General features: G+C 61.3%; 2 protein-coding genes across 5 annotated transcripts in view; one reads left to right on the top strand and one right to left on the bottom strand.

Annotated features, from left to right (window-relative positions):
• GNAZ (G protein subunit alpha z) overlaps nt 1-19,970 on the bottom strand; it is a 53,616-nt gene extending 33,646 nt beyond the window's left edge. Inside the window, exon 1 of the mRNA XM_070628180.1 lies at nt 19,764-19,970. The gene's annotated coding sequence lies outside the window, so the exon portion shown is untranslated. The remainder of the gene's footprint in view (nt 1-19,763) is intronic.
• RSPH14 (radial spoke head 14 homolog) overlaps nt 1-24,676 on the top strand; it is a 94,759-nt gene that overhangs the window by 50,634 nt on the left and 19,449 nt on the right. The gene's annotated exons all lie outside the window — the stretch shown is intronic.

Genomic DNA, 24,676 nt, shown 5'->3' with positions numbered 1-24,676 from the left:
CAGGTGTGGAAACGAGTCCAGAGGCCTCAGCCGGCTGCCTGGGACATCTGTTCCATCCCAGCAGCCACCCAGGCACTGGGGACCGTCCCTGCCAGTGTGGTCACTCTGGCAAGAAAGCTGATGCCTGTCCTCCTGAAGGCAATGCCAGCCAGGCCAGGTGTGTCCTGTGCTGTTCATTACCATTTTTCTCAGTTTTGTGTTTTAAAATCTGAGGGACAGCCAGGCCCCAAGTGACCAATTGTCCCTCAGCTGGTCAGTGACAGGGACAATGATCACCAAGAACAGCAAGTTCGTCCCACCTCTCACTGCCACCTGAGACCAGCAGGCTCCCAGATGCCAGGTCTCCAGGCCTCAGGGCAGCCTGCAGTGACCCACTGCTAGGACACGGTCTAGCCCAGGCAGGTGACAGGTGACCCAGCCTGGGGCTGTATGGGCTGGTCCCTTGTCTCTGTGAGGCCTGCACCTGAACAGACTGAGATGTCGGCCACTTCCTCGCAGCCCCGTGCGGTCACCTGCCCTAGGAGCTTCTTAAGCCAGATCCTTCCCCTCGCAGCCCAGGCCCTGGGGGCTGCCTGCCCGGCCGGGCTGTGCTCAGGGGCTTGCTCCTCGGTGGCAGTGCCACTCGACTCACTCCTGCCCTGGAACTCTGCTCTTTACAGGCCAGTTCACGGGCGGCCGCCCTGTCCCCTCTGCTGCCTGTGGCTCCTCCACGGCCTCCTCCTCCTCTGCTCTCTCCCACCAGGCCAGGATTTCCTTACAAGCGGTGAGGCCCTCACCAAACACCATGGGCACAAAGGCTTAAGTGCAAGACCTACAACTCTAAAACCCTCCGAAGAAAGCACAGGGCAAGAGCTGCATGATGCTGGCTTTGGCAGTGACTTCTTAGATATGACGCCAAAGCACAAGCAACCAAAGCACAAACAGGCAAACTGGACTTCATAAAAATTTAAAAAATTTACACATCAAAAGACACTCTCAACAGGTAAACAGACAGCCTGCAGAATGGAAGAAAACACTTGTAAATCATTTATCCAATGAGGGATCAATATCTAGACTATATGGAGACCTCCCACAACTCAGCAACAAACACAAACAACCCCATTCAAACCTGGCAAAGGACCTGAATGGACGTTTCTCCAAAGACGTACACACGGCCACTAGCACATGAAAAGGTGCTCAACATCACTAATCCCCAGGGAAATGCCAATGGAAACCACGAAGAGATACCACTTCACACCCAGAAGGACGGCTACTATCAAAACCAAAACAAAGCTGGAAATAATGAGGGCTGGTGAGCACGTGGAGAAAGTGAAACCCTTGTGCATTGCTGGGGGGAATATAAAATGGTGCAGCTGCTATGGAAAAGAGTACGGTGGGTCCTCAAAAAATTAAAAATAGAATTACCAGGGGCCAGCCTGGTGGTGTAGTGGTTAAGTTCATGTGTTTCACTTTGGTGGCCCTGCGGTTCACAGGTTGGGATCCTGGGAGCAGACCTACACACTGCTCATCAAGCCAGGCTGTGGGAGCAACACACATACAAAATAGAGGAAGACTGGCACAGATGTTAGCTCAGGATCAATCTTCCTCACTGAAAAAAATAAATTACCATATGATCCAGCAATTCCACCTCTCGGTGTATACCCACAAGAACTGAAAACAGGGTAGGGCCAAGTGTGGAAGCTGTCTGCCATCTGCATGAGGCTGCCACTGACAGTCACACCTGGGTGGGTCCCTCTGCTAGAGGCACCCTCTTCTTTCAGATCAGCAGAAGGCCCCACTTGGTTCTCCCTGCAGCTCCGTGGGGTGCTGCTGCGTCCCAGGGGGGTAGGGGTGGGGTCAGTGGCCTGAGACCAGCAGGCCAGGCTGTGCTTGGTGCAGAAAGGGAGGCCTGCAAGTGGAAGTCCTCTCTGAGGCTCCTGCCAGTCCTGCTGCTCTCCAAGTCTAATCTGGCCTTTACTGAACCTCCAAGGATTCCCCCCGTTGGTGCAGAGGCAAACGGCCAAGGGCTGGACAACCACAGTGTTCCCTGGTCCCCAGGGCCCAAAACCCAGGACCCCCCACGACAGTGCTGCTGGGTCTTGCTGGAAAGTACTGAGGAATGGGTGAAGGCGTGTACCAGGCAAAGGAGGAGCATGTACAAAGGCCCTGTTGGGGAGGGAGAAGAAGGGAGGGGAGAGGAACCATGGTGTCACTGGGGAAGTAAAGGAAGGTCAGAGTGGTGGACACAGGGAGGAGAGAGGCACAAGGCAAGAGGAGGAGCAGGGCCAACTGGGAGAAGCTCACTTTGTAGCTGCACATTTGTGACTGTGTGGTGGCATGTGTGCAGATCTGCGTCAGTCTGTAGGACTGCACGCGTACGTATGCACTGGTTTAGTTATGTGCTTGCATGTGCAGGTCCGTACACGTGTGTGAGTATGTAGGTGCACGCACACGTCTGTGTATGGCTGTGTGTGTGTGCTGGGAGCAGAGGTGCAAGTGGAGTGGGGGCAGGGCTAGGACGCGGCACCTGGCTGAGGCGAGAGAGAGGTGCTGAGGGGAGGCCAAGGGGCTGCCTCACCCCACTGCTCCGGACTGGGCTGGGCACTGCTGACGGAAGCGCAGACCCGTTCCCAAGTGTGCAGAGGTGGGAGGGCGGGAGTCACACCGAAGGCACAAACACACAGCGATGAGGGCAGGTGCTGAGCACCAGCTGAGTAGGGTTGGGGTGCTGGGCTGCAGGCCACCCCACAGGCGACAGTGAGAGATGATCACGGGCAGGTGGTGAGGGACGTGAACCAGCCGGCGCAAAGGCCCTGCGGTGGGAATGTGCCCGGCCAGCCTGAGGGAGAGGGGGTGGCTGACATGGAGGAAGGGGCGGAAGCAGGAGGTCACTGCTAGGGCTCTGGCTTTGCCTCCGAGCGATCGGGAGCCAGCCAGCCTTGGAGCGAGGGGTGCCGTGCTCTGCCTTGTGTGTGAACAGCATCCCCAGACTGGGGGATCGTGCAGGCAGGTGTCCAGGTGACAGGGCAGCAGAGTGGCGGCTGGGCTGGAGCTGCAGGCGTGCCCACTCGGGCCCTGTGTGCGCAGCTGGTGGAGGCGCCTGGTTGGCGGTGCAGGAAACGGGCTCCTGTGGCCGCGGCTCTCCACGAGCTTGGCGGGCGGCCCCTCATGGCCTCCCTGACTCGCCCACCCACTTGCCTCTGGCACTAAGGCTGCCAGGACACGACCCCAACCCCAGAGCCCGCGCAAGGCCCAGGCTGAAAGGGCTCCCCCTGCCATCTCAAGGCTGGACAGTTGGCCTCCTGCATGCATACACACACACGAGGCTCCCTCGAGGCTCCCCTGCCCGCCGCCTGGCAGGCCTGGCCTGCCTTCACGTCACACTGCCCCCTGCCCAGACATGACCCTCTCACATCTCTATTCATGTCGCAGATGTGGGGTGACAGCCCTGAGCCAGCGGTGGGCAGACACAGTGATGGAATACGGTGCTGCCTCCTCTCTGGGGCCGCTGCACACTGGTGCTCTGCACCCAGACACCCACCAAGCCAGGCCTCAGTCCCGCACGGGCATGCCCCCCACGGCCTGGCACAGAGCTCCAACAGTGTGACACCATGTCCAGTGTCGCCCTCACTCACAGCCAAGTTAGGGCCAGGGCAGAGCAAGGCTGTGGGACACCGGCCCCGACTTCTCTCTGAACAGCCCCTCGGACCCCTCCCCCACAGGGGAAGGGAGCCAGGGCCAAGGTCACCTAGTGTCACTGCCCAAGCCAGGCTAAGCCAGAGGGTCTCCAAGGAGAGAAGACGGCTTATCAGCTTACTGGGCTGGAGAAGGCCGGAGCCGGCGGGCGGGGCGCCCTCATCCCAGGCCCCACTTCCTGGAGGGAGACTGACAAGACAAGAAGCCAAGCCCCTCACTCTCCAGACTCCCTCCCTCCCACTCCACACCGAGCCCTGGGCCACCAGAAAGGGGCGAGACACTCCGCCAGGGAGGGAGGTTGGTCAGTAGAGGAGACAGACCCACTCCAACACTGAATGGATGGAGAGGCACGGTCCCGTCCGGGGCTCCAGCAGAGGTCACTCAGATGGCCAGCCGTGTGGGGAATGGGGTTGGACCCCAGAGGCAGAGGGCAGTCCAGGTCATGGGGCCAGCAAGGCAGAGTGGGACCACACAGCCAGAGCACGGATGGGCCCCAGCCCGATGCCCAGCCCCAGTGTGGGGACCCACGGAGTCTGAGGGCCTGTCCTGGGGCTGTCCACCTTCCCGAGAGCTGCCTGCCCCTCGCCATGTGGAGGCCCCCTCGCCCTAATTGGGCGGGGCTGTGACTCAGCACGACTGCCCTTCCCACACCCCAGCTTGCTCTGACACCCTCTCCGCTGGTGGCTGCTGCCCTGCCCTTCCACCTTGGGACCCAGCAGCTGCTCTGTGGTGACCTGGAGGGGCTGGATGGAGGAGGCCGGCAGGTGTCTGTGCCTCATGCCCTTCCTTGTGTGAGGACTTCTGGGCAGAACAGGAAAGGCAGGAGTCCCAGTAGGCCCGCGTCTCCGAGTTTGCAGGGACTGCCAGGAGGAGACACATGTTGGGGTCCACACACCTCTGCTGCTGGCCTCGGGGCCGCCTTGGCTCGCAGGTCAGAAGGGGCTCCCCCCAGCCTCCCAGGCCTGAACCCACCCACATCATCTCCACCTTCTTCTTCTAACGAGTAAGTCCCTCTCTGGTGTGCCAGAACCACAATCCCGGCATCAGTTCCCATCGTGGCTCTATTTTAGAAATAGAAGGTCTGGAAGAGCCCTTGCCTGCAGCCAGGCTATCGGCGTTCCTCCCTCTTAATAAGGAACCACGTCCCGCCGCCCTTCACGCCTGGTGTGCTGGAATCCGTGCTCGACTTTCAGGCGATGTTTTGCACGCTCCTTCCACCTGAGCGCGGGGCGCTGGGTTCTCTGTCTGCGTCCCTTGTTAGGTCTTCCCAGAGCCTGGCCTGGCCCCGCAGGGCCTTCTTGGTGGCAGCAGCTCCCCTGTGGTCTTGATGAGCCGCCGTCCTCCGCCCTGCCTGGTCTCCTGCTGGTTCTGAACAGCTTCCCTCTCCTCGCAACCCCTGCCTCCACCAGCGTGCCGCGGCCCCAAGCCAGTGTGTTCCTCCTCTCCAGCGCTCAAAAGCGGGCGTCCTCAAGCAGTGGGTTATTGGCCTCACCTTCACGTCGCCCTAATAATGGTCGGCTCACAGTCCAGGACCTGCAGACTCTTCATGGAGTTGTTTCCATGTGTTCTTGGACCCTCAGGGACAGCTGTGGGCTGGGCCTTGGGGAGGGTCTATCCCAGAGCAGCTGGGCATGGTGGGGTCAGGGAGAGGGCTTGGCTGCATTTCCCAAGTCCACAGCAGGCTTCTGAGGGCCTCCAAGAGCCACTGGGGCCACTGGGAGGGAGGAAGGCTGGCCGTGCTTCAGCCATGAGCAGCCGGGGGACAGCACGCGCCTCCATCCCGCAGGGGTCAGCTCCTGCAGCTGGGCACCTGCCTGTCCTCGCACACGTGTGTCGTCTTGCGTCAGCCCCACAGTGCACCTGGGAGATGGGCGGGACGTTACGGAAGTAGACACTAAGATTTGAGGAGGGGGGATGACCTCCTCAGGGCAGCCTGGCTGGGAGGCTGCAGGGCTCCACTTCCGCCAGGCGCCCCGATCCCCCGTACCCCCAGCACCAGCAACCAGCACAGCCTGATCACCCGCTCTGTTATCTACTCAACGGTTTTCTTTAAATTGACTTCGGTTTTTAACTTAAATAGACGTACTTTGAAAACTTCATGTTCCTACTTTAAATGGAAAGCCAGAGGCACTCACCAGACAGCAGTCACCTGAAACACAAGCGAGTGTAAGGGACAAGGGCAGAGGCGGCTGGCCAGGGCCGGCCCTGTGGGAGGGGTCGGGCGAGGCCCTTGATGTGTGCTAAACGAAGCGCGTGAGCGGAGGATATAAGAGCCACACTGGCAACAAACTGGGGTTTTCTCCTTGAGGAAAAGGATGGAGAGAGAAATAAATAAGGACAACCTTCCTCCCAGGGAGGGCTGGTGCTGCTCACAGCCGTGGCCTCAGGCCACCTCATCCGGTCTGCTGGCCACCCAGCCCCCTGGGGATGCAAATGGGTGCACAGGGAACCAGGCAGGGCCCAGATGACCTCTCCACTGGGAACCCGGGGCGGGAGAGGAGGGGCTGGGATGGCGGCTCCCAGGCTGTGGTGTCAGCATGCACCCCTTGTCCTCACTCAGGCCAGGGCAGCACCTCTGACCTGCTGTGGCCCCGTCCTCTGCTCAGTTCCATTTGCCTGTTCATCAGGGCACCCTGGACCCAGGCCTGCAGCCCTCCAGCCTCAGATCCGAACAGGCAATCAAGCGGCCATTGGGCAGCATGATCATCAGCATGCCGTCTGGGATTGGGTCCTGGTACGTTCAGGCTCTGCTCCGGGCTCGGGGACAGGGGGCAGGGAACAAGCTGAGTCTGTGCATCAAGGAGCTCGTATTCTGGTTGGGGAGACCGTGAGCAAATATGTCAGCAAGACCATTTCTGATACAGAGCCGCGCCATGGAGAAGAGGGAGCAGAGGCGTATAGTGGGGTGTTGACTAGAGGGCTAGTGGGGGGAAGGTCCAGGGAGGTGACATTGGAGGAGAAACAATGACAAGAAGCCACCAGTCACACAGGGGTGGGGGAGGGGAGCAGGGCAGGTGGGACAGGGGCACCTGAGGGGGACACTGCCCCAAGGGCTCGGCTGGGCAGTGGGAGCCTGGCCTAGGCCCAGCTCAGGGCAGGTCCACCTCAGAGGAAGTGGCTCAGTGGTGGCGGCCCTGGCAGGGACCCCCCAGAAGGCAGAAACTGCCCCCTTGAGATTGCCTTTCTCCCATGGAGGTGCTGTTGGTGACTGGGGTTGGCAACCCGCGTCCAGAACCCGGCTTGGATGGAGGCACGCGGGCAGTCCACTATCCCTCCCCAGCTGGGATGCTGGACACGTGGGTTCCCCAAAAGGCCAGCAAAGCAAAGCCAGGGAGAGGCTGAAGGCGCCATGTCTCCCTCACACCTTACAGCCTGTGGGCCTGGCCCACATCGCACACAGCAGAACCCAGCTTGGCACATCCCAAACACTCTGATGGTTTCTGATCCAGCAGCACATACTTTTGGACTAACAAGCCACATCTTCCCGAGGAGATAAAAACCCATGCTTGCCTTGATGCCAGTGACACTGGATGAGGGACAGGGACAGGCCACCCTCCAGGAGCTGCCCTCCGTGGGAAGCCAGCCTCCACAACCCTGCCTCTGTGCTCCTGTGAACCCCACAGAACCCAGGTCCCTGGCTGCATCTCCCAGGCCTCACTCCACAGTGCCCTGCCCTGGCCCACCAGGTTGACAACGTCCCCCTTTGAGGCCGGGCGAGAGCCTCCCTCTGCAAGGGCCCCTGACCCACAGCACCAGGCAGCCCCCTTGAGCCCGGGGGGCCTCAGTCTAGACTCCCGACTGGCCCCTAGTGACCCCAAGCAGAGCGTCGAGTACTGCTGCTCAGCAGTGGGACTGGACTTCACTCTGGGAAGAGTCCAGCAGGGATGCCCTCGGAGCGGCCCTTCCTTGGCCTCTGGGCTGCTGGCTCCTCCACTGGTTCCTGCCTGCCCACCCCCACCATCCACCTCTTCCCTGCCCACCTCAGCCTCCTCTCTCCCTCCCCCGGCCGCCACTCTACTTCGCTCTAAGCAGGTGTTCTGTAAAAGATGTGCAGAACAGATGGAGGGGAAGATGGACGAACACCAAAAAATACTGCTACACAGCTCCAAAGCTTCCCCAGCACGCCCTTCTGAGTGTGCTACCTCACGTGACCTTGCCCAGAGGCTGCGGCAGAGGGTCCACTGGGGTCCACAAGGGGCCTCTCAGGCCCCGGAGGTCTCCACTGACCCATGGACCACTCCTGAGCCCTTGACACCCCTGGGACCCCTCTGCCTGTGCCTATCCCTCCCCCAGACGCCCCATGGCATCTCGCCCACCCCTCCCCAGAGTGGCAAACTGTGCTTTTGTCATCCCCTGCCCCCAGCTTCCAGTTCCTCCTCCAATCTTCCTGTCTTCACTGAGTGCCCAGAGTCCTCCTCGGCCCTCCTCCTGCCCACTCCCCTCTCTCCCTCCCACCACCCCTGGCAGGCCCCCGGCCCCCTGCCCCTGCTCTTCCCAACCGGCTTGTGCCCCACCCAAAACACTATGCTGACACTTTGCACCTGCTGAAATAAGAGCCGGGGTGTGGGGAGCAAGGACTCTGCACCCCAGAGCACACCCCAGGCCTGGGCCAAGGGCCCATCAGCTCTCGCTGGGAGGAAACCAGCATCTCCTGGTCCTCGGGCCCTCCTGGCACAACCCTTGTGCCGGGAGACCCCACACTTCCCTGCAAGCTGCCCCTGGGCGGTCCCAAGGAGGCGCTCCCAGGTTGGCCCGTCCAGGAGGGAGCTCTGCAATGTGGTCCAGCAGCACGCCCCCCATCCAAGTAGAGGGACCCACCCCTCCTCATTCTAATGCTAAACAACAACAACAAACCAACCCTGAAGATTCCACCGTTATTACAGATACATTTCCAAGACCCACTAATGACCATCATTAAGTCACCATCGAAGCTGGGACTGCCGGCTGTTGGCATATTGAAAAGCGACTTAAAGCGGGGAGTCACAAGAAATCATAATATGTACTTTAAACATTTTATTTTAACTTAAAACAGATAAATGTAGGTAAACATACACTCATTTGCCAATTTTTGGAGTGGGCCAAGAGCTCCTCTCAGAGCACAGGCTCACTTACTGGAGGCGCCGTCACCGTCCCTGCTTAAAACACACACACCATGCGACGTCCAGCTGACTTTCTCCACATGGCGTGAGCTGGCAAAGTTGCCGGGACCGAATCCTAGGTTGTCACGGCTCCCTGTCCCCAACCGTAGAGCTGTCCTGGCCACACCAAACCTAACCACAGCTTTTACTGAGGTTTCCCAATGCATCCACCTAATTCCCAAAGAAACCCTCTTCACGTTCACAGTTCAGCAGTTTAGATGATGTTCAAGGACAGAATCACAATGACAACTACAAGTGGCACACACAGGTTTTGGACAAACAGCATTGACTCAAAGGGGTGGGTGCTGAAGCGCACAGCACGGGGAGCCAATGTCCTGGAGCAGCTGGCCTGCCGGGGACACAGGCCGGCATGTTTTACCACGGGAATGGAGAGTGCCCATCCATCCAGCAAGCACTGGCGACGGGGTAAAAGGAGTTCTAAGCACCAAGATTTCTGTAAGGCTTATAAATGACTTTGCATTTCCTTTATCACAACAGCTTCTGCAAATATTTGAAAAAATAGGAGCAATTACATATGCGAGACACTACTGATTGGGGCTTGGGGACATGTGACCCTGTGTGTGTGGGTTCTTTGCAGACATTCCACAGCCACCCAGGCCCAGGCCACTGGGTTAGCTTATCCATGGCCCCCAACCTGCCTGACGGCGTGGCACCAGCAGACCCGCAGTGTGGTGCCCCTTAAAAGCAGCCCCTGTTTCTTTGCCTCCTCCTAGTTCTCTGCTTATTTTGGAGCCAGAGTCCGAGTGGATGGGAGAAGGACCAGGGTTGGTGTGCAGTGTCCCCACCTGCAGACAGGCTCCCACCAATGGCTCTGCCCCAGCTAGGCAGACTGTTGGCCTCAGAGCGCCACTGCTAATGATGACCAGGGAGGCCCTCCCCAATGGCCCCGTACTGTCCTGTGGCTCTGGATGCCCTCAGCCACGTGTCCAGCCTTCTGGCCCACAGCCGCCAAGGCCGACCAGACGAGATGAGATAGCACCGCCTGAGGAACACTGACTCAGGAGGAAATCAGGCCAGAGATTTCTCGGGGCCAGGAGTAAATAAATAAATGAAAGTGGAAAGGCTCCACAGACAAGGGGACGGAGGCTCTGCGGCGCAGGGAAGAAGTGCCACCCCGCTAAGGGCCTGGGGAAGGGGCTGCCACGGGCAGAGCTGGGCTCCCGGGTGGCCAGAGCGAAGGTAACTGCTGACTTTCTCTCAGGCCTCTGGGCTGGGTGGGCTCTTGGATTTAGCCATTCTGGGTCTCTGTTACCCTGAAATTTCCTGTTCCCTGCCTCTAAGCGTGGCATCCCATGGTCCCATGCCCCTGCCCTCTCTGGTGAGGGCTCCATGGGGCCAGACAAGCACCCGGCTCCTTCCCCAGCCCCTCATGCCTCCCTGTAGCTCCTTTCCTGTCTTTCTCTGCTGCAGGTGGGCACCACCTCCTGTTGGGGCCCGCCTTCTTCCTTGCCCTCCCCCACAGCCTGCTTCCTGAGCCTCCTAAACTCACACAGGCTTGCAGGCTGCAGAGTCTGAGGATTCTGCAGATTCAGGAGGAAGGGCCCAGGAATGTGCATGTTGTCAAGTACTGGGGGTCCTCCTGAGGCCAGCAGCCTGGGGCCCCTGCACTGGAAGCTGCCCCAGGTCACTCTCAGTGGCTGGCTCCGGTCCTCCCATCCGTGAGGGGCCACCCCCAGGAGTCTCCAAGTCTGCAGCAGCCTCTGACCCTGTCCTGATGGGGTTCTCCAGGAGCAGAGCCTGAGGTGGGAGTTCCTGGCACGTGACTGGCGGAGGGAGCAAGTTCAGGAGAGAGGGATGCAGGACGGGGCGGGGCAAGTAGGCACAGGTGTGGCTTCAGCCGTGTCTGGCACTAGCCTGATCCCACGGGGAGCTGTGGAGCGTGACTGGAATCAACGCTCTCCCGCCTTGAGGGAAGGCGCAGGGCCTCCCAGGCACTTCCGGGCAAGGGGCCTCTGAGGGCCCAGGGCAGTTCTCCAGCGAGGGGCGTAGCTCTGAGCGACACGACGAGGCTGGTGGACGGAGTGAGGCAGGCAAGGGGGCTTGGCAGCAGCAGTCGTACCTACTGCAGGCCCAGATCTTTCTCTCTGCCCCTCCCCACTTCCTTTCTAACAGAGCCTGGTGCCCGGGTCAGGGCTGGGCCTGGCAGGCCTCAGGAGAGCCTCTGTCTGGAATCTGACCACTTACCCCTCCAACCCCGAGTCTCTCATCTAGATTGCACAGTGACCTCTCAGGCCTCCTTGCTCTCTCCCGGCCCCTGCCCTCTGTGCTCCCCCCAGCAGCCAGGGGGATCCTTGTGAAAACATAAAGCAGAGTATCTCTCTTGTGCTCAAAACCTTCCCACAGCACACCATCTCAGTTCTGAGCCAGAGTGCCAGTCCTTCCAGGGCCCCAGGGCTCTGTACCGGCCCCTGCCTCTGACACTCCTCCCACGCTCCCTCCACTCTCCATCCTGTGGAACTGCTGCCTCTCAAGCACATATTGCATGTTCTCCCTCAGGGCCTTTGCACAGGCTGTTCCCTCTGCCCAGAACACTCTTTGTCTAGAGAGCCACTCCATCCTTCCCTCAGGCTCAGAGGTCCTCTGCTTGGGAGGCCTCCCCGCCCATCCTATCTATGACTCCCTCACAGCACTGCTGCCTTCTGACCTGCTGCATGACTGGCTCATGGCTCGATGTGTTTACTGCCCCACTTCGTGCTCACAGAAGGCCAGCCCCACAGGGCAGGGCTGCTGGTCATTATCACCGAGGTGTCCACAGCCCAGAAGTACCTGGCAGGAAGCAGGTGCTGATCAATCCAAGCCAGCTCTTTGTACTGAGTGAGGGAGGAGCCAGCTCAGTGCAGGGAGGGGCCAGCCAGGGACTTCTGGGAAGGCTTCTAGAAAGGCCTGTGGCCTTTCCCCAGATGGACACAGTAGATGTGCATCCCTCTCCCGCCTGGCCTTGGCCTCTGTGCCCCCAGCCCAGGATGTCCCTTCATCTGGTAAGCCCATCAGGGCCAGGCTTCAGTTGCTGCCACTGAAAGTATGCCCCCACCCCCAGCCTACCCTCAACCTGAGGCCCCCTCACAAGCTCTGGCTGTCACTCTCAGCCTGCCTGCCCAGCCACAGCCTTCCTGTGCCAGTGATGGGGACATTCCCCAAAGTCCTAGCCTGCCCAGAGCCCGGGGCTGCAGCTCTCCTTATGCCCCAGTCCTCCATCCCTCCCTCTGCCCTGAGAGAGCCCCAGAACAGCCAGTGAGACGAGACTAACGCACACAGGGACTCAGGCCACGGAGGGGCCGAGTGTAGCCGGGCAACTCGAGGAGCCGGCTGCTGCTGGGGGCACCAGGGCAGGCCTGTCAGGGCTTTGGTGCCCTCCTCCCTGCCACGGGGCAGGAGCAGGGCTGGGGATGTGCATGCGTGCGTGGCGTTATCACAGAGGAAATCGATGCCTGGCACTGGCCCAGCGTTTAAGGGAAATGAATAGATTCTGGCCGAGGACAAAGAGAGTTTGATTAATCAGAAATTGGATAATGGAGGCAACACTCTAATTATTTTTCTTCCCAGCATTTTATCGAGAAATATGTTTGCACAGCATATCAGAGGTGAGGGGAGTGATCGTGCTGGAGGAAAGTCTAGATTGGGGACAGAGCCGCCATATCCACATGCGCTGATGGGGCTGGATGAGAGACAGGCAGGCTGGCCAGGGTCCTGGTGGTCACCCCATGGAGCCACAGGAAGCAAGAGGGGACAGGCGGGGCAGGCCAGAGGCCACACACAGCTAGGGCATCTGGGGTCACAGAAGATGAGCCACGCTGGGGTGGGCAGGGGGAAGGGGGCAGTGAGGGCCAGGGCCTCAGTCAACACAGGGGTGGCCGACCTCGGAGAAAGGTCCCTCACGTGGAGACTGCCCCTTCCCTGGCCTGGACACCTCCTTGTCACCCTGCCCTGCTCACAGCCTCGCTGGCACAGTGGCCGGGGGGCGTAGGGGTGGGGCGCCACCGGCTCAGGTCACCAGCGCCTGCTCAAGCCAGGGTGAAGGCTGTAGGGGTCAAGTCCTCCAACCCTTGGTCAAGGAGGGACTTCAAGGGCCCCTGGCAGCATGAAGCGCGTTCCCATCGCTCACCCCCGGTGAAGCCTGGTGAGCCGCTCCACGGCCCAGGTCAAACGGGACTGCTGGGTGCCCGCAGGACCCAGAGCCTGGGACTCACATGCCATGGCCCTCCCTGGTCACGCACCCCCTCTTCCCAGGCGTCCCCACTCCTACAACACGTCGAGCTGGAACTACATGGTTTAGCGTGTTTCTGTGGCTACCTGGCCTCCCAATTCCAGGCAGGCTTCTCGGGCTCTATGGCAGAGCGGAGCTCAGCACCAGGGAAGCTCTCTCAACTGCTTATTCATTCGTTCGGAGCAGAGAGAAACGCTGCCTCAGAAGAGACTCCACAGTGACCCGAGCTGCCCGTCAGACTCAGGACACCAACTGGGAAGCACAGGAGGGGTCAGGATCAGGGTCCAGGAAGAAGGGGTGGGTGAGGAGAGAAGAAGGATGAGCTGAAGCTGCTGAGCAAGAGTGAGGGCATGGTGGGTGGGGCTGGTCAGCCCCTGGAAGGACGTCTAAGTCCTGCCTCCTCTCCCACTGCAGACCTCACTCCACGACCGCTTTCCCTCTGAAGCACAACGCAGCCTCCGAATCCTGCTCAGCACTGCGTGCTTTGGGTGGCCACTCCAGAGGTGGTATGAAAAGTGAAAATCCTCTGCAGCCTTGGCCCAACCCAACATAAGGGTGAGGACACAGAGCCCCAGAGGGTGAAGAGGATTCACCAGCGTCACTGTGACAGGCAGAGCCAGGACTAGACCCCAGGTCCCTCGACTTCCTGTCCAGCGCTCTTCCCCAGCACTGAGCTGCCCTCTGAGCTAATCTGGGGGTAGAGGGGCCATCTGGAAGGGCCACTCAGCCATCACATGGTCATGGTGGGCTCTGTGCCCCTTTCCTACCACCAGGACCTCGTCTTGTCCTCTAGGATGGTTTGCTGTGGACACGCCTCTATCTGTCATGACTGTGTGGATCTCCTGCATCTGACCAAGGCCTCACCAGGTCACACCACGTCACTGAGGGGCCAGGTGTCAGCCGAGACATCCAACTCTTGGTGGTGGTGACGGCAGTGTGAAAAGCTGGGCAGCTCCCTGCTGCAGGCATGATAGGGTCCAGCCAATCGTGTCCACCCACGGGGGGTCTGTGCTTGTTGGTCAAACCTAAGGCCCAAAGACACACCTCTTGGGACCCAAAGACACAACCTCTGGAGAGCAGAGTGTTGAGCTGGGGCAGCGGTCCTCCAACAGGCCTGCAGCCACAGGAAGCGCAGCCCGCCACGGCAAAGTGGCTCAGCGGGTCACAGCAGTCAGGCTGCGCACCTGCCGGTATTCAGTCCCCCTTCAGCAGCCACCTTCCCAGTCCCTGCGTGGGCCAGGCCGGGCTCCGGGGCAGGATTCTCAGTGGTGAGCTGCAGACGAAGGTCCTGAGCTCCCAGAGCTCACCTTCAGGTCCAGGAGAGGTCGGTAAACAAACACAAATAAACACAACAGGCAGTAGGTCACGCTGGGACCAGCGCAAAGGGGAAAAACAGAGGCAGGAGGGAGCACAGGGTATGTGCGGGTGGGGCCACAGTGCTGCTCTATAGGGACAGCCCGGACAGGCCTCGGTATGAGAGTACAGAAGTTGGAGGCCTGGAGACCCTCCTCCTGGACACACAGGGACATGCGTGGACCCGTCTAAGGACCGTCAGTGAGAAGATAGAGCAGCTGCAAGGAGGAGGCTGGTCTCCAGCAGAAAGGACGAGTTGGCCACAGCCCCTCAGCCCTGCCGAGGGACAGAGAAGGTGGCCGCCATACTGCAAGCAAGCTCTCGGGGCTCCTGGACACCTTGCCGGGGCACACGCAGTCACCCACTCAGGAAAGCCACCATCTGCTTAGGTCTCAGGCTCAACTCGGAGGAGAAAACTGAGGTCCAACAGGCCCTTCTTGGTGGGACCGGCGGTGGGAGGACAGGGAGCTTGGGACCCCCTGGCGCCCGGCCGCCGTCATCCAGAGTGGAGTCCGCTGCCCCGCTGCGAACGCCTGCTCGGGGCGCTGGGGTGAACGTGCACCTCGGGGCCACTCCCCACTCCAGCCCTGGACCGTGACCTCCGGGACTCAGGGGCAGGCCAGCGCCCCGAGAAAGCCCTGTCTGCTCAACTCTCTCTATCCCAGGGGGCAGGGAGGGCTGTCCCACAGGGAGGGCCTCCTTCTGAAAGGGCTGCCCCACTGCGGCCACCCGGGCGCCTGCGAGCCTCGGGCCGGCGTGGCTGCCAGGGGCCACTGGAAGGGCCGAGATGCCCTGGCACGGCCCTCCCCCACCGGGGTTTTTAACAGTCTCGCTTCTTAGCACTTTCGATGGATTCTCCAGGGACGTCTCTCAAAGAGAGTTACACCTTAATTTAGAAGCAATAACTCAAAACTCGATGACGTAGTAGCTCCTGTGGAAAAGAGACGAACTCACGGAAGCCATTGTGAGAGGGTGCCCGCCACCGGACTGCCCAGCGCTCGGCCATGGGGCTGTGCCTCCCGCCCAGGGGTCCAGGGCCACCAGGGTCAGCGGACAGAGGGGGCAGAGGCGACACACACGGGAGGCCAGGGTGAGGCTCGCAGGCTGGCTCTGACCCACCCTCGCGGCCCCATGCCCTCTGCCCATAAGAGGCGAGGGGAGGGGAGAGCGGCGGTGGTCCTGGGTGCTGTTCCGGCCGCCAGCGCAGCCAGGCTCCACGGGGATGCCCATGGTAGCCCCACACGGCCACACCTGGTTCGATGCTCTGCTGTCGCTGTCTTGAAATGCTTAACAACTTTTAACAAGGGCCCAAGAATGACGTGGCCAGTCCTGCCCACGCTGCTCAGTCCCCACACACCCCGTGCCTCTCGCAGAGTTTGCTGCAGGGGACCCACCCTCCTGGGAATACCCTCTTCTGCAGCCCCCGACATCGCCATCGTGACTGTGCTCCCACCTCACTCGCCGTCAGTTCTTCTCAGTCTCTTTTCTAGATGCTCCTTCTCAGCTCGTGCTCTGAGCCGGGCAGGCCCTGAGGCCTGACCCAGACCCTGCCGGTCCCACCTCCCATCGATCCCTGGGAACTCGGCCGGTCCCTGGCTCCCAGTGACCCTCTGACCGTCACACACGCCTACGTCTACCGGGTCTACCTTGACTCCCGATTCCCCGTCTCTTACAGATGAGGCTGATGCTTCCTTCTCAGCCAAAGCCTCTTCTCTATTGGCAGGTCCTCTTTAAGATAAATTCCCCATCTCACTATCTGTGGTGCCCCCACCCCAGGGGGTCAGCAGCCTCCCCACCCCAAATGCTGCAACGGCCCCTAATGGCCTCTGGTCTTGCCCCTGTGCCCGTCAGTCAGACAGGTCTTTTAAAAGTGTAATTAGCTGGAGTTTCTCTGCTCCAAACCTGCCCAGGGCTTCCTGCCTCATTGGGGCTGCAGAGCCCTACCTGACTTGCTCCACATACACGTCCTCCCCTCCGCCCCCCATTAGTGGTTCCAGCCCCCGGGCCTTCTGGTGGATCCTCCTGCAGCTGAACTGTGTTGGCCTCAGGGCCTTTGCACCTGCCATTCCCTACCCTGGTGTTCTTCCCTATCACTCACCCAACCCTCCATGGCACTGCACCAGCAGCCCCTCCACACAGCGATGCCCTCCCCCAACTTTCTGCTTGAATTCTCCTCAAGGCACTTATCCTCCCTTTCCTTCAGTTACACAGGTATTGTGCCAGTCTCTCCCAGTCTGATGTGGTTGTCATGCGAGCAGACGATGCATCCGTCCTGCTCCCTGCCCTACCCCTGTGCCTGGCACAGCACCTAGCTCTTACAGGCACTGGTAAATACTGGCCACAGGAATGAGTGGATGAGCAATCGTGAGGCTCCGTATGGAGGGCCGACGTCTGCCCCACATGCTCTGGGGTCCATCAGACGGTTCCTGTGAGTTAGTCTCCAGCAGTTCACTCTGCACCTCACCAGCCGCATGGGTACCGGAGGGGCCAAACGTGTGATGAAGCCCTGAGGGGACCAGGCAGGGCACTCTCGAGAGGCCAGGGCTGGGCCGGGTGGCGGCGGGCCCAGGGCCTGACCCAAGTCTTCTGCCTTGACGGGCGCTCTCCCTCCCCACCCTGCACCCCTCCCCAGTCTGCCTGAGCTGTGTCTGGCCACCACTCTGGGCTCCAACCTGGGAGCCCTGAGGCCTCTGTCCACCTCCCTCCGCCCTCCCTCCTGCCAACTACAGCGCTGCAGGCCTGCCCCGAGGCTCCAGCACCCCAGGCTTCCTTCCTGGGGGCCGCAGGGGAGCGGCGCACTATCAGCCTCTTCCAGAGTTCCTGCAAGCCCAGCCCAGCCGCGGGTCAGTAGCATCGAGAATGCCCTAGAGCCGCACAGCACTCGGGTCTTCTGACAGCTGGCAGGGGACAGTACAGGGCTGCCTGGTCCTCACCTACACGGCAGGAAGGCGCGGCACACACCAGCATCGCATGTGCACATGAGACAACCACTCTGCGAGGTCGAGGCCCCTGGGGCCACACTCTGGGTCTGACACCCTCCATCCCACCAGCCTCTCCGCAGGGGCCCTGGGCAGCTGTGCCAAGTCTGCCCGGTTACCTACAAGTTCCTGGAATTGCCCTAGAAGCTCCTGAGAGCCAGACCAAGGCACTTTTCCTCCTGGGACTCCAGGAAACAGAAGAGCTGAGAAGCTGACGACAGACAGTGGAATTCATTCCCTGTGTCCCAAATCTAGAGTCTCATGCAGAGGGCCGGGCGACAGGCACAGAGTGAAGCAGCTCCATCAGGCTCAGCGTGGACCTCACCCCCATGAGGGCAGGCAGGTGGGCCTGCTCTCGCTGCAGCAACCTAGGCCTTAGCCAAAAGCCGAAAGTGGGTGGGTGTTTGGGGACAGGGCAGGGAGGGGCATGCCACACAGATGAGTAACAAACAGCCCCTTCCCCCCAGGAGCCAGCAAGCCAGCAGATCCAAAGCAGAAGGTGACACGGGGCTTCCGAGGGGGAGGAACTATGTCTTATTCACCTCCTGTCTCAGAAAACCAGCGTCTGTTAGAGGAACACACAAGAAGAGTGTTAAACCAAATGCCAGTGTCTCATCTGGACCACGAGGAACGCCGAAGGCACACCACTTCAGCCAGGCACAGCCAGGCCCTCGCACCGTCAGCCCTACACAGAGACACTCAGGATTCCCCGGTTTCTGTTTGAAAACATCCACACCCCAAAGGGACAGTGTCACCAGCTAAACATCATCCTGCATCCTGGCTGGGAAGGAGGCTGGGTGGTCAGTGACCCAGCACTCCGGCCCTGCCCCAGGGACAAGATGCCTGGCAGGGCAGGCAGGGCAGTCCTCGGCTGCACGGAGCCCTCCCAGGTCTTTGAAGCTCGTCCCCAGGCCCACCGCGGCTCCCGGGTCACACAGCTGCTCCCTTTCACAGATGAGGATGCTGCAGCCCCCAGTGAAAGCCACAGCTAAGAAAAAACCCGGTCTTTCTGTTTCTCCAGCTCCCTCATCCCCTGCCACCCCCACCCGCCTTTCCCGCCATACCTCCTATGCTCCCAAGCACACCCCGGGCTCCTGCCAGACCCAACTGCCGGAGCGCCCTCTCTCTGCCTCAGTCCATTTTCTCCCCTCTGCCCGCAATGCCCACCCCAACTGTGCCCGTGTCCTTCAAGCTCCACTTCAAAAGTCACTCTGCCCACAGGCTCGTCTGACCCTAGCCCAGGTCACCTCTCTGAGGTCCCTCCCAAGGCCCTTGAACCCACACTCAGGGTTGGGTTATCTGAGCAGACATTTCTCCCCTGTGGGGTGGTGAGTCAGTCCCCAGAGGGCAGGCCCAGTCCACTCCCACCCCAGCGCCAGGCCCTGGGGGAGCGAACACTCAGTAAATATTTGCTTAATCGAATTTGGCCAAGGAGCCTCCTCCAGACAGAGCTGAAGGCAGCAGGACTCAGTCCCCAGGGCAGGGAAATCACTCGGCTGCCTCCCTAAGCCGGGCAGACCTCCCCTACCAGGCGGGTCCCTCCATCCTGAGACACTGGACTCCAGGGAGCCCTGCCTCGGCACCGCCTTCCCATCCTCTTCCCTCTTGTAACACAGAACCCCAATTCTGGGCCTAGGCGGATTCCTGCCATCATCGCCCAGAGAGGCTCAGCACCGCCCTGAACGCAGAGCCCCCTCGGATCTCCGCAGGATACGGAGCTCCGGCCCCGAGGCCCTCACACCCCTCCCCCCAAACACCCCCACCGCCTTTTAAGGGAAAAAAATATTGAGCCGGGAACATATCACAATAGCAGCGGGTCGATACTCATCTCTGGCTCTAAACGCCTCCAAGGAACCTGCTCGCTGCAAGAGCGGTGACCGAAAACTGCGAGCCGTCCGTCCCCGGGCCCAGGCCTCCGGGGCCCTCGCCTTCGTTTTAGCCAAAGACCCGCGTCGGCGCCCCCGCTGCTCGGGTCGCCTCCTTCCCTCTCCCCCGGGAGGGAGACCCCGCCTCGGCGCCCTCCCGCAGGTCGCCGCCCTGGCCCGGCTCCGCAGAAGCCGCTGCTCTAGCCCCTAGCGCGGCATCCCCGCGGCCCCTGCCCACCCTCCCGGCCTGCAGCCGCCCCCTCCCGCCGGATCCTCAGCCCGGCGGCGCCCCTCGCCAGCACCTGCCGGGCCGCGGCCGCCCCCTGCCCACCTTGCGGGCGTGCCCGCCCTCGCCGCCCCCACCGGCCGGGCATCCCTGTGGCTGCGCCCCGGCGCCCCCGACCCGGCGCCCCCCACCCGGCCGGATCCCCAGCACAAAGGCCCGGGCGGGGCCCGGTGGGGGTGGGGTGGGCGCCCCCGAACCCCCGAGGCTCAGACGCGCGCCCCGGCCGCGGGTCCGCTCACTCACCTCCGGGCCGCGGCGCGGTGCTCCGGCCGAGCTGCTCCAGGCGGGGCGGGGCGGGGAGAGACGGCGAGCGCGGGCCCGGGCGCCCTCGTTCCGCACTACGCGGGCGGCGGCGCCCGCGCGGGGACGTGACCGGACCGCGGGCGGCGCACACGCTCCGGCGGCCTGGCTCCCTCCGCCCGCTCGCCCGCCCGCGGGTCCGCCCGCCCCGCGCCGCGCGGCCGCCGGCAGGGGGCGGAGCCGCGAGCGCAGCGCGTTGCCAGGCCAACCGCGGGCGGGGGTGCCGCGCGCCCGCCGGTGACCACGCGCCGGGCGCCACCGCCCAGCCACGAGCGCCGGTTCGCCGCCCATTGGGCACGAGTGGCTGACGGACGCGCCCGTGGCCCAATGGCGACGGGCAGGGGCGGGGCCGCAGCTCCGCGCTCGCCGCAGTCCGGCGCGCGCTGCCCGCTCCGGCGTCCCCGGAACCCTGCTGCGACCCGGCCGGGGTGCCAATCCAGTGGGACCGCATATCGCAGACTGGGAGACCGAGCCTGAGATCGGCGGATGCCCCGGCCCGCGCTTGCCCCCTCCCTCCAGCCCCGTCCGAATTCGAACCCAGCTCGGCACTTTCTGAGCTCCGCGACCTTGGGCAACCGACTGACCTGTCTGAGCCTGTTTTGCTAAGTGGTGCTGGTGGCACCTGCCTCCCTGAATTGTCGCGCTAATCCGCTAGAACGTGTGAAAGGGCTATGCAAACCCTAAAGGTTTGCACCGTTGAGGTTTGTGCAGCGATGGGGGGAGGGCTTGAACGTCTTTGCTGCTCCCACTGCAGCCTGTAGGGGCTCTTCAGGGTCCCTGGCAACCCTGGCCACGGATGTTTGCCTTGGAAGGAGGAGAGGGAGAAGGGCCCAGGAGCTGTCACCTAGACTGGAGAGGCGGGAGGAAGCCAGCTCAGTTAAGGCCAGGGTCCCATTGGCGCCTTGGGGAAGCTCATAGAAGGCATCAGGTGCTCAGCAAAATGCACCTGAGGGCAGTCTGTCAAATTCTGCTTCCAGTTTCAGGGGGAGCCCATCTGTGGGCCTCAGAGCCAGAAACTCCTATGCTTAAAGGACTCAGGCCAGAGAGCCAGACATTAATGCCACTCTCTGTCTTTCCCATCGCTGTAACCTGAAGCTTTGTGCGTCCTAGAGCATCCTAGCAAAATGCAGGTGCTCCCGGCTGACGCCTTCTTATCACTTTGCACCATCGTGGTCACGTTACAAGGATCACCCCACTGGCAAGCAGGAGCACTGGAACTGACCATCGGCAGAGGCAGTTGGGGTGGTGGCCCCAGCCCAGGTCTGTGGTCAGAAGCCAGGGGCGGGAGTCCAGCTCTGCCAGCTGGACGCTGTGACATCTCGTCATCCCATAACGTCTCTGAGAATGTGTCCTCTGCTGTGAAATGGAGACCACTTGCAACGTCCCCCCACCTGGGAAGGTGCTGCCTCAACTGTCAGGGACAGGGAAGATGCTGGGGATGGGCATCCTGAGGCGACCTCAGACCTGGCACAGTGCTCTCTGGAGGGGGCCAGCAGTTGAGGGGCTTCTGTGTGTAAATGCCCTCCACTCTGCCAGGCTGGCTGAGGCTGGACTCTGCCCAGAGGACCACACAGCGGCCAACAGCTGTGACACCAGGAAGACGAGGAGTGCAGGCCCTGCCCTGCAGTGGGTCAGAGGTGAGAGGCGGCTGGCGGTGAAGCGCAGGCCCAGCTCTGCTGCCGTCACCTGGATACCCTTGGGTGACTTATTTCACCTGGCTGAGTCTCAGTTTCCTCTTCTGTCAAAAGGGGAGGATACGAGGCTATCCCTCGAGGGCAACCCTCAGGGAAATGCACATTGGCACATATTCAGAGAGGGCGAGGGCAGTTCCCTTGGGGGATCAGGGGTCCGAATTGAGCCGTTTGCAGGGGCAAACTATATGCAAACGTAGGATGACCCCCAACAGCAGTCCAGGCACAAGATCAGAGGCTAGCCCACGGAGGGGCCTAATGGGGCTGGCTGCTGCCCTGTCACCTGATCCTGGTGGCCACCTCGAAGTGAGAGGTCACTTGGCATCAACCAATGGGTGTAGTCCCTTACACGGCAATCATTTCCTGACGGCCTTCTCTGTGCTGGGCACAGGTCTAGGGTTCAGACAGACCTGACGCTGCCCGCTAGACGCCCCTGTCTGCGGGGCAGGGCAGACGGCAGAACAATATTTCACCATTAGGATTGTGTGAGGCCTGATGGAAGAGACCCACCAGGGCTCTGGGGTCACGTGGCGGGGGCAGAACCAGCCACCGGGACAGCAGGAAGGACGTGGCCTGTGACTTGGGGCAGGAGAGAAGCACATTCCAGGGCGGGAAGGCGCTGAGTGGAAGGAGCATGAGGCCTGGAAGAACCTGGGAAAGACCAGTGTGGCTGGAGCCGGGCGGCATGTGAAGATGCCAAAACACGAGGCTGGAGCGGGGCTGGGGACAGGCACGCCGGGCCTGCGGCCCTCGTGTAGTGTTGGGGACGTTGGCCTGAGAACCACTGGAGAGATTTAAGACTAGCTTTTTACATTTGAGAGGAAGCACGGCGAGTTGCTGTTTCATGTTTAGGCCGGCGTGGTCCCACAGTGTGTGGTGTCCGGGGACGCAGAATCAAATAACAGACGTGCACTCGTCAGCCCGGAGAAGAGAAGCAAGCAGAGAGGGCAGGCCGCGAGGCCCAGTTCAGTAAAGGGCCACGGGATCACCAGCGACCGCGTGTGTCAGGAGATGGCTGGGCGGCGCTGAGCTGGCCCTGGCAGGGTGGAAGAGTGGGGAGGGTGGGGACCAAGGAGCGGGCCCACATGAGAGGAGACACTGGAGGAAGGGATGGCACTTGCTAAGCAGATGGAGGAGCAGTCGGAGAGGTGGCTGGGAAACCAGGGAGTGGAGGGTCCCTGAGCCGCGGGAGTGTCCCTAGAAGGAAGACAGTCAGCCGTGTCACATGATATTGGGAGGCCGAGTAAGCTGAGGACAGAGAAGTGTCCCCTCGAACAAAGGTAGGCATGAGCTGGGGGTAAGTGTGCCAGGAATTCAGGGCGTGGGGCCTGCAGGAGGCTAAAGCTGGACAGGTGGGTCCAATGAGGCGCAGTGGGCCCAGGGCACCAAGCATGGCTACGTGGTCCCCGGGGCCGGGCCGGCGCTCCATCCTCAGTCCTCACTGGCCCGGAGAACGGGACTGGGAGACGAGAGCTGGGCTCTGAGGTAGAAAGAGGAAGGGGGCCCTGCTCATTGAACCCGCCCAGCACCTCACCAACCCAGGGGGGACAGCTGGCTGAGGAGTGGCTCCTTGGGGTGGTGTCAACCCCACCCCTAGGAAATGACCAAACCTCAAGCACAGGGGCTTCCATGCCATGGGCTTAGTGACCCCTCAATCCCAGCAGAGCTTCTGGCTCATCAACCAACCCGTCCTGGCTCACCGGCCGCACTGCATCGCTGGACTGAGGGCCCTCCCCAAACACCGCCGTGCCTCCTGCTTCTGCCCCCTGCCCCACGCTCCTCTGGCCTCCCTTCCCGTACAGACAGAGCCCCGAGGGCCCTGGGTTTCCTCATCTACACGTGTCAACCTGTGCTGGAGTGACCGGTCCCCACTGACTCTCCCACTCGTCCCCCTACTTCCCAAGGGTGGGGGTGGTCTCGCTCATCTCAGGACCTCTGGACGGTCCCCTCCTGGCTGACTCTTCTCTGTGCCCCACCTCCCCTGCTCCCCCAACCCAACCCCCCACCGGCCGATTCCCCGGCTGTGGCCAGGCCAGGGGTTTCTCTAGTTTGTTTCCTTGGGGTCTGTGCACTCCCCCTCCCCAACTTGAACAAGCCATTGCAGATCTGGGTTAGTTATAAATAGCCAGGCCTGCGACTCTCCTTTTAGCTGAAAAGAAGCAAAGTGAACGAGCAGAGAGGCACACCCGGCACGCGTTTTATTTTTAATCTTCTCCCTCTGTCTCAAAATGAACCCATGTCCCAGTGCTCTGCATTTCTAGGAGCAGAGGCCCAAGACAAATGCCTGGGAAACAGAACCCGGGGAGCTAAGGGCCCTAGTCTTGCCCCGGTCTGCTGTGGGACCTGGGGCACTTGAGTAGCCTCTCTGGGCCTCAGTATCCTCTTCAAGAGGGAGAGCAGTGGAGTTGATCACCTCCAACACTTGGACTTTCTGACGTGAGTCCCTCCTTCCGCCCTCCCGCAGCCTCTGCTGCCCTGTGGCTCCAGCAGCAGCCCTCTCCCTAGGCGTTCCGAGGAGGCCCAGACCCAGGTGCAAGTGAGGACACAACAAAGCCCCGATTTGATGATGCACAAATTCCGGGCTTTTGCTCAGGTGTCCCCCGTCAGGATCATTATCCCTCCATCAGCGAGCAGGATCCTTCTTGGAAGGTCCGACTGTCACCTCTCCCCTGTGAGCTGGGGAGGGGTCGGCCGGCTGGGTGGTGGAAGCGAAGGGGGAGCAGGAGGCCGGGGCGCGCAGTGTGGCCATGGGCCAGCTGGAGGACAGGGCGAGGGGCAGAGAGGCTCAGGCCCCCAGGGGAGGCGGCCTGTGGGGCCACCGGGAGGTGCTCCTGCAGGCGGGGACTGCAGCTCTTGTCTTTGTGTCCCGCCATGTCCCAACCCTTGCTTGGAGCTGGGACTCAGTGTTGGGGAATTCAGGAGACTCTTGCTGTGCTAGGTCCAGACGTTCTGGGCACACAGTGACAGTCGCTTACTCGGAGCACTCTCCCACCCAGTACTCCACTGATGCCGCCCAACCCCTGCCAGGGAGGCTTGTGTTAATGATGAGGAAACCAGCTTTAGAGGGGTTAAGCGACTTGTCCGAGGTCACACGGCTGGATCCATTCAGGATTCCAACCTAGGCTTTTTTTGAAATCTACGTGTATTAAATCTTAAAAAGCCCAA

This window comes from Equus przewalskii, chromosome 7, assembly GCF_037783145.1.
Source record: "Equus przewalskii isolate Varuska chromosome 7, EquPr2, whole genome shotgun sequence".
Classification (NCBI taxonomy): Eukaryota; Metazoa; Chordata; class Mammalia; order Perissodactyla; family Equidae; genus Equus; species Equus przewalskii.
The sequence above is the reverse complement of the archived record's forward strand: the minus strand, read 5'-3'. Positions and strand labels throughout refer to the sequence as shown.